Here is a 7,610-nt window from a genome sequence, read left to right as displayed (position 1 = left end):
GTTAACCGATGTGAATTCTAGATGCTGTGCCCGAGCTTCCAAATCGTGTGTGTGTGTGTGTGTGTGTGTGTGTGTGTGTGTGTGTGTGTGTAAAGCTCCCCAGGTGATTCTGATGAGCAGCTGAGTTTGAGAACCAGCGGTCTATCCTGACTCCCTAATCTTACAAGGACAAAGTAGGACAAATGATTTTTCCAGGGTCACCTAATCTGTCAGTGACAAAGCCAGGACCAACAGCCCTCCTGGATCGCAGTCTAGCCTTCTATTTTGGCTTCATTTCTTCAGCTAAAACCAGTCCACTGGCCTTCCCTCTTCTAATCTGCTGGTACCCTGGTCAGGAGACGATGTCAGCTCACTTCCCCCTTGTCTTCTGGTGGCAAAGAACCCATGTCCCCTCCCAGATTTTCTTGCTGTTCAGTGAGTGTGTTCTGGTCTGGCTTTGGGGCCAAGCATGCCTTCACCACTTTGCCTCATTCATCCAACAGTTGTTCAGCACCCACAGGACAAGGCCGGGGAGCCTATTCTGGTGGGGGGTGGGGGCGGGGTGTGTGCCAAAACTCCTGTTACAAAATAGTGAGCTGTGTGCCTTTGGGATGTGGACAGTGTGCTCTGAGGACTTCACAGAGGGTGACTACTGGGTAGGTGAGCTGCCTTCCAACACTTTATCTCTTCTCAGCAGCCTCTGTCATCATGCCAGTATGCTCATACAGCAGAATCTCTCCTGTGTCAAAAAGGCCTCCCCGGCTGCTGTGGCCTCATGTACAGTATCTCTATCTACTCTTTTCCTCTCTACCCAACTTCCGTCCTGGTGTGTGCTCATCTTCTCCTCCCATATTGCTCAGCTACTCTACAGTCACCGGTGCTCCTGTGAGTCACTGCTCTTTATCCTTTCTTCCTGGTACAAGCTACTTCCTTTCTAGAGCCACAGCTACTTCTGTTCCAATTCTGCAAGATAATTGTGCTAACCGGTTTATCAGTCCACTTGCTTGCAGCTCTCCTGAAATGATTTCTCTCTCCTACTTGTCCTGAGCCTAATAATTTGTGGCAGGAAGTCTGTTCTTGCCCTTTCAGTGACCGCTTGGCATGTGGTATTTCTCTTCTCCAGCTGATACAGCTGAGCTTAACATTCAGAGTACACAATACCCAACATTATTTTATGACCAAGGCTGGTAAATTATGTTATAGCCTCTGCAGATCTCAAAAATTTTTGGAACTATTTTTAAATGACCACAGACATATTTAATTTACCAGTCATTGCTGAGGCCTAATGACTTAAGACGCAGTCATATAATTAAATAAAGAGCCAAGAGCTCCCTGGGAGTGTCAAGCACCATGAGACTTCCTGCCATCCTTGAGCATTAGGCCTTCTGGATGGCCCAGCATGGCCTGGGTCTAGAAAGACACAGAATGCTGCTCTGTACTGACACCAGGAATAATGAAGGCTCTTGTGCAGATGAGGGCTGGGGGACAGGGGGCGGTCAACTTGCTGAGCTTACGTCTAGGAAAAAAGCTTGTCTTTTTTTTTCCCCCTGAGAATAGTATCTGGCTTGTTCCTTTTCATAAAGGAACATGTTTGAAGTACCAATGATTCCAGTCTGAGCTTCTCAGTGCCAGTGTGCTCCTGGGGCAGTGCCATGCTGTGCAGGGGGCCAGGAAGCAGTCTCGGGCAGATAAGAAGCAGAACTCAGCACAATGGCCTTCGAGGCCACCCACTTTACACCATCTGCAGTTTTATGGCCATTTGTGAACTTGTTGCTTAAATGGGCAAAAAGTCACCTAAGTTTTTGTCTTTGCTGTATTTATTTATTAAAAATGCTCTTGGATTTTGGTATATTAATCTTTATTTCTTTTGACCCAGTTTTTCTTTTACAAACCAGCACTTATGAAGGGTCTGCAGTGTTCCAGGAGCTCAATGGTTTACATTACACGTTATTTTGTCTGATCCTGTCAATAACAGCACTAACTTCATTTCTCACACAAGAAAACTGATACTCAGAAAGCTGAAATAACTCGCCCAAGGCTTCACAGCCTATAAGTTACAAAATACAGATTCAAACCCCAGTCGGTCTGACTCCTTGGGCCAGAAAGCATTCACCTGAAATCCAGCATCTCTTACTCCTTACTATGTATGTCCTTGCTCTCTGCATTAATCTGTCATTCTGTTTATTCTATAAAATTCTCCACCCATCAAAACCCTACAGAAGTTTAGAGGTTTATCAAGCCGACATTTTGAAAACCTGCAAAGGATGTTTTGAGATGTTACCGAGGAGGTGTCAGATCTGAGTTGGGGCATGTCTATTTATAGAACACCATAATTAGGCAGAATTCATGGCCCATCCAGAAATAAAACAAGTGCATCATTTATGTCCTGCCAGTTTTACAGGAATCAAACTCGAGGTGTCATAAAAATGACACTCTTACCAAATAGCTCTTGAAATTTAATGATTTCCCAGATTCTTCTATTTATATGTATTTTTCACAACTCTCTATTTTAAAGAAGAGGAAACCTTTGAAGTGGGTTTTTTGGTTAGCCTCAAAGATCACATCTTGTGGTATTAGTAGACATCATTTTTTGAAGACTGTTCACCATCTGAGATGCCAGTCAGGGTTTATTTGGGGAAAGCCCAAAAAAAGGGTTTAGAAAATATAATTTTATTGTATTCAGCTATAATTAAAATAGCCAAATTAAAGAAATTAGGCTCCTACAAACCCCAAATGAGAGTATTTTATGGGATAAATGAACAAAAGTAAAAATTGAGGCCCATTCGCTATCGGACTTCACCCTTTGTAAATGTTTCCTAAGCATAGAAAAGGTTCCCACCCACTTGGAGATCTTTGCTCAACAAAAAAATAAGTCAGCATTTGAGGAACAACTGAAAATGAGAAGGAAAAGGAGAGGTCAGTGATTTGGGGGGTTCACTATAGTTCTGTGGAATTTAGTTTCATCTTCAAAATGTGTTCTCTTCTTGGTCACATGTAATGTGCAGAGCCCAGCTTTCCGGTCTGTCTGCACTGTCAGTTCCTTCTGTGGAGAAGTTAGACATTTTGAAATTCACCAAATGGAACCAGGCTAGGGTGTGAGAGTCATTCTACAGTGGGTGATGATGATCCCTTTAATGCTTAGGCCACCACGGGGCTTTTAAAAATAGCCCAGTGGGCAGCCCTGAGTCTCTGTGGATGTTCGTAGAGAAGCCTCTCTCTTTGAAGGTTGACCTCAAATGACTGGGTGAGGCCCTCAAGTCCCCTTTGAGCTGTTCAGAATCACACGTGCTGTCGGTACCAGTTTTGATTTCAACAGAATAACAAACCCCTGCTCAAGTGGGAACCTATCAGTTGCTTTTCTCTGCCTCTCTCAGTCTCACACTCTTAGTAACCCATGGGTTCATCTTTTGGGTCTTTAGTTTGTGAACTGAATTTCTTATGTCATCATAAACCCATTTTAAAAATGTGCTGATCCCCTGATGTTAGGTGTTCAGTGTAAGCTTCCAGTTGGGCCTGCAAAGACACGAGTCTCCAACAGGTTGTGTTAAGCTTGCCGAGGAGATTGCACAGTATAGAGCTGTGTTTTCCCACCCTGACTTTTCCCCAAACTGTTCCCAGTATCCAAATTCCATTGAGTGTTTTCATTCCTGCTGACCATGAGCAAGCTCATGGTGGATGTATCCAATGTCACTCTGAGCACATACTTCAGAGTATATAAACACTTGTCACTGGACACAATTAACAAGGTTGTGGCAGAGTACATGTGAACTATAAATTTATGTTCATTTAAAGGGAGGACATCTCTTTCTGAGTTATTCACCCAGAGAAAAATTAACATTTTGATCCATTTGATTTATCCCCAGTCATCACCACAGGACAAGTTGGGGCTTTTCCAGTTATAAACATGGAAAAGGGCAAGCTAGGCAAGATAAGAATGTTCAAAAGCCCCAAGGGTTCAATGTCCTTCACTTGTAAATGAAGCACATGGGACCCAAACTCATCATATTACTATTCAAATATTTAGAGTTTATTAATTACTCAGTAAGGACTGAACAGCCACGAGCCTTCTCTGGCATCGCCACCCCTCCAGCTGTTGGTCTTTGATCTTAGTCAATCACAAGTAGTATTTTCACTCCTCTTTCTAGTGGACAGAGTGCATTCGCATCCAGGACTTCTTCATTCTCATAACAGCCCTGTGAGGTAAGAGCTGCAGTTTCCCATTTGCAGATGAGTAAGGGTCAAACGCCTCTCCTGGAATTGCTCAGCGAGTGGGCACTGGTGGCAGGGCCTCACCCTGGCCTTCTGGCGCCGGGTCCCGCCCTGCCTCCCTCTTTTCCTCTTTCTCCCTCATCTTCTCCTTCCTGTTTTTCTTCTCTCAATTGGTTTTCTCTCATTATAAAGAGCAGAACATCTCAGACCGTTTTCACCTCCTTCCACAGGGACCATCACCTGGTCTGGCCCTCCGTCTGGCATTTATCTGGAGAGACACCTTTGACACATAAAGGCTTTTGCTGAAGTTGACTGGGGACTTCAGCTATCCTGGCTGTGCCCTCTGTTTACCAAAAGTCGTTAGAAAATTATAAGGTGCCGTCCTGCCAGATGATTGCAGTCTTTACCCACATTCTTTGTGGTGTTTATAGTGTTATGTGTCATAACATACCGTTTATGTGGGGGGGAGGCGGAGTGCGAGGAGTAAGTGACCTTCCGAAGCTTCTCTGTGAGGAACAATCAGAAGCCAGGCCTCAGAGTTTTCCACACTATTGTTCTGTAGGATGCAGTTCATTTTGAATTCCAGATTTTTAACAGCTTCAGTAAGATTTATAATCCATAGAAAGCAATTAATTGTATAAAGATAGGGATGAGGCAGTTGAATGCTAGTGCCGGCTCTGCATCTCCTAACTGGCTGTGTGACCTTGAGTAAGTCATATGAATTTCCTGGAACCAGGATTCAATGAGACATAGGGGATCCCTTCCACCCAGAGCTAAAACTCCATGATTCTAAGGATTACAATTTGCCTTGTAACTTAATAAGCTTCTTAGATGTGACCTAGGTTATTGTCTCAGGATGCCCAGGGCAGGGCAGGAGGTGGGTGGCCATGCAGAGACGGCATAACAGACTTCCACAAAACAGGCCACTGGAACTTCCAGAGGTGGTGATTGAGGCTAAGAGCAGCCTCCAGCATGAGCAAGCCACCTGAGGTTCATGACTCAGGTGGCACTAGGCAGGTGAGAGGAGGAGGGAGTTGAGGCCTGGCACGGAAACTGCCCCAGTTATATCAGGTCTCCAGAGGCCTAGTGTCCAAAGGTGGCCCATCATCCAGCAGCCTCAGTCGTTAGCCATTAAACACAGTGAGGGCTGAGGTCAGGGAGCAGGTGCTAGGCAGTGCGTGGAAAGCTGTGGCAGGTGTACACACCCACAGTCCAGCCCAGATAAAGCAGGCCTCAGTACCAGGCAGTGTTCAGAAATAGGGCGCCAATCCTAGGGGAGCCAGGAGCTGGGTAGAGAGTCAGCCTTCCCTGAGCAGGGACCTGGAAGCTCCGAGGTTCCACACTTGTAGGTGGTGAGGTAGCCTTAGGGAACCCTATGGGGCCTGGCAGCTGCCCCAGTCCTGAGCTTCGGGAAGGAGGATTTGGGGGTCAGAAGCCCTTGTGGATGGGAAACTGAGCACCTGTGGGACTTCCCACTTCAGTTGGGGCTGGCCACAGAGCGGGACAGGTCTGAGCCTGGAAGGGAGCAGTCCAGATGTTCCAGGAGAGCCAAGGCCCAGGAAATGACACAAGGGTGGCTGGTGAGCAGCTGGTTCTCCTCATTTGAATATGGCAGCTCTGCCAAACCCTTCCGGCTACAAGGGCCCTCCTTCAGGCCCATCCAAACCAGGTCAGGCATTACTATCTGAGGCAAGGAAATTACTAGTCTTACCACTTCTCATTATATCCTCAGGAATGCAGTTAAAGCCCATCACTCTAAATGATTCCCAAAGTTTGGGTTTCTCTAGTTATCTCAAAGAATCACGTAAATATTATAGGTTGTCTTAATTTGCAAAATAAGTAAATAAACAAGTTTACTAGTGACAGAAAACTTTAAAATCATATCTCCCAGTCTATACTTGTAGCAATAGCCAGGCAGCACGATGTGTGCTTATGTGAAACATGACCTTTATAAAGATGGAAAAGTTAGCGTTGTCTGGTCTGAGCATGCCAGCATTTGCATTATGTACTTATTTTAGTGTCCGAGTCTTAGCAAAATGTTTTTGGCTTTGCCCAGGGTGTATCCTTACACAGAGGCCCTCGGCTGAACTATGGGATGTATCTGCTTACCCCTTTTATTTAATTTTCATTCTTCCACAAGATTACAGTTGAAGTCTGTTTTCTTTAATAGGATTTTCCATAGCTACATAGTCATTTTATTTTTGTAATCACTGCTCTGTCTTTCATCCTTTCTTATTTTAGTTATTTTCATGACTTGTAAATTACACTGTAGAATTCTAGATGCACAAAGAGAACTTTTGTAATGAACATTTCTTAATGTGCTAACATTAGAAATCACTGGATGAGTGGAAACGTTAAGGAAGGGGGTGACATGGGCCAAGCAGGATTCACTCCCGCTCAGGTAGCAGTCCTGGGCCTGCTGCCCCCAGGTGATCAGGATTTCTGGGGCTTCTCCCTCATGTACTGGGGGGGTCCCTCTCCCGGAGGGAACTTCTGCTGTCCAGCCTGGGCCCAGCCTTTTGCAGAAATACTTCAGTGCCGCCTGTAAAGATCTCAGGGTCTTCACTGTCCACTGGGAGGTAGTGGAGTTCTCACCTCACTGCTCGCCAGGCACATATTTCTGTGCAGATCAGCCATTTATGTCTGCTCGTTTCATTTCCTGGTGCTCCTGGGCACTGGCCCCAGCGACCTTTCTCTCTGCATCTTCTGGTTAATCACCAGATTAACCCACCCAGGCTCTACTTATCCCACTCATGCCCTACACAGACACGGGATAGCCACTCAGAGCCACAACTTAACTGTGGCCATACAACTTCCCCAAGTCAGTCGCCCTTCCTCAGGGATGCTTTTTAGAACAGAGCCCCAGGGGAGATCCCCTGTGCAACCTCACTTGCCCCCACCTTGTCCCCAGCCAGGCATCATCAGCCCACCCAGAAAGCAGGAAGCTCACAGCATTATTCCTGACTCTCTCGTCTCCCAGAACCATCATTAGCACGGTATTAGGATAGCAGAGTCATTCTAAATCCTCCATTGGCTCCTAGCTCTCACCAAGCAGAGTCTAAACACAGCCTAACTTCCCCTCTTCTAAGCCTGCATTGCAGCCTCATACATGGCACCGCCCCCAAATACAGCCCACAACGTGTTACCTCTACACCTCCAACCATGCTCTTCCCTCCCCCCAGCTGCAACATCCCTCCCCTCATGTACACATCCTACCTAACTCAGGTCCCAACTCAGATGTCACCTCTTCCCTGAATTTGTCCTCCCACAGCCCTTATCTCCCACATTCCACTTCCTAAGTTCATTCTGGCTCCTCCTCCTCCTGGCCCTTTATGATGGGGTTTTCTCTGCTCACTTCCCCTGGATGGTCTCATCCATTCCCACAGCTCTGGTCACCAGCTCTCAAACCCATCAACTAGGCC

The 7,610-nt window shown here is 46.1% G+C and overlaps 1 protein-coding gene across 1 annotated transcript in view; it reads left to right on the top strand.

The window, feature by feature from the left end:
* Positions 1 to 7,610, top strand: part of EHD4 (EH domain containing 4) — a 68,019-nt gene that overhangs the window by 51,980 nt on the left and 8,429 nt on the right. The gene's annotated exons all lie outside the window — the stretch shown is intronic.

Source organism: Pteropus vampyrus, unplaced genomic scaffold (assembly GCF_000151845.1).
Source record: "Pteropus vampyrus isolate Shadow unplaced genomic scaffold, Pvam_2.0 Scaffold19, whole genome shotgun sequence".
Classification (NCBI taxonomy): domain Eukaryota; kingdom Metazoa; phylum Chordata; class Mammalia; order Chiroptera; family Pteropodidae; genus Pteropus; species Pteropus vampyrus.
Note: the sequence above shows the minus strand (reverse complement) of the source record. Positions and strands in the feature narration are given on the sequence as shown.